The 1730-nt window shown below is 42.4% G+C and overlaps 1 pseudogene; it reads left to right on the top strand.

Annotated features, from left to right (window-relative positions):
* The first annotated feature begins 654 nt into the window (after positions 1 to 654).
* LOC143561193 (RING-H2 finger protein ATL80 pseudogene) lies at positions 655 to 1331 on the top strand (annotated as a pseudogene).
* Positions 1332 to 1730: the final 399 nt, after the last annotated feature.

The following is a 1730-nucleotide window of genomic DNA, read 5'->3' as shown; positions in this document are numbered from 1 at the left end:
TGACTAATTAGAAAAATCCGCACGACCCCACTAATGGGGTAGAAACTAGTTACTCCAACACCTAAATTAACGAAAAACTAGTTATTCTACGTGACAGTTTCGTAACATAATGACTAGCTTTTACAAGTCATCCCACAACATTAAGCTGTGTGTTGTGGGCATTCAACAGAGCCGCGAACGGATGAATTCATCGTATCATATTGCGCCACAAGACGCTGACTGGTCCTAACCCTTCACTCGTTGTTTGCTTCACCCCCGTTGTGGTTTGCTAGCCATTCACGCAAACCAAACCTTTTTCTCCATTCGTTCGCGCTAGCCGGCTGTATTCATTCATTCGCGGCGACTGCTGAAGCGCGGGCGTTATGGTGTGCACGAGCCAGGTGGCTAAATTCATCTGTTCGCGGCTCTTTTATGCTCACAACAAACCCTACAACAAATAGGATAATAGAAATTAAGAATACATTAATAAACAGAAAAAAAATGTTGTAAACACAAGGATGTGTGTTGAATTGTGATTGGGTGAAGCTTTTAACCAAACTTGGTGAGTTGACGAGTGCACTTTAGACTTATACTAGCATAAAAAAATATATAAAACTCAATAACTAGAAAATATTTTAGCTCCAACATAACTTTATTTCCCTATATAAATACACACACACTCCTCACAAAATCTATCCACACACACACTCTCTCTCTCTTTATTAATTCACAAACAAATATATACATTAATCATGACTCGACCCCACCGATTCCTTTCCTCCAACACCAACACATCTTCTTCCTTCAACCAGACGGCAGCCGAGCCACCGGAAGCCGTCGCCGTGGAGTCCGACTTCGTCATCATCCTCGCCGCACTCCTCTGCGCTCTCATCTGCGTCTTGGGCCTCATCGCCGTCGCCCGCTGCGCCTGGCTCCGCCGCGGCACCACCTCAGACACTCGCCGGAACCCTGGCCAACCACCGGCGGCAGCCAACAAAGGAATGAAGAAGAAGGTGGTTGAGTCCATACCCAAGTTTGTTTATGACTCCGGTAAGGGTTTGGAAGTGGAGTTGACTTCCGGCGAGTGTGCTATTTGTTTGGCGGAGTATTCCGATGGTGATGAGATTAGGGTTCTGCCGCAGTGTGGACATGGGTTTCATGTGGGGTGTATTGATGTGTGGTTAGGATCGCATTCTTCTTGTCCGTCGTGTAGGCAGATTCTGGTGATGACTAGATGCCGGAAGTGCGGTGAGTTTGCCGGTGGGTCTGCCGGAAAAAGTTCGTCGGAGACAGAACGTAAACATGACAATATTAATAATAATAGTTCGTGTCCGAGCGATTATTTACCGTGATGGATGGTTGTTATAAAATTGGGAATGGATATATTATAGAGTACGTGATGCTTATCAATTGGATAAGTTGTGAAGCGATCCGTGATACGTGTTACCGCTAGCTCAAAAATATGTGGTGGTATAGAATTTCGAGATAGATAGATAGATAGATAGATAGATAGATAGATAGGCTACTATTTTTCTTTTCTTTTTTTATTTCACGGGATATATTCTCTGATTTCTTTATCATAATCAATTTGCCAATTTATGGTTCCGTTTTCTTTTTTTTTTATAGTTTATTATTTATCACAAAACTGTGTCTTTCTTTTGTATATGTGACGATTTGAATATATAACCTCGCATTTGTAAAGAAAGTGTCATATCACGAGACCAGTTAATCAATTAATAATCGGTTATGAC

The sequence above is a fragment of the Bidens hawaiensis genome, unplaced genomic scaffold, assembly GCF_021521415.1.
Source record: "Bidens hawaiensis isolate Kalapana, Puna unplaced genomic scaffold, B.hawaiensis_p1.1 tig00020612_1, whole genome shotgun sequence".
NCBI lineage: Eukaryota > Viridiplantae > Streptophyta > Magnoliopsida > Asterales > Asteraceae > Bidens > Bidens hawaiensis.
This window is presented reverse-complemented; position numbering and strand designations above follow the sequence as displayed.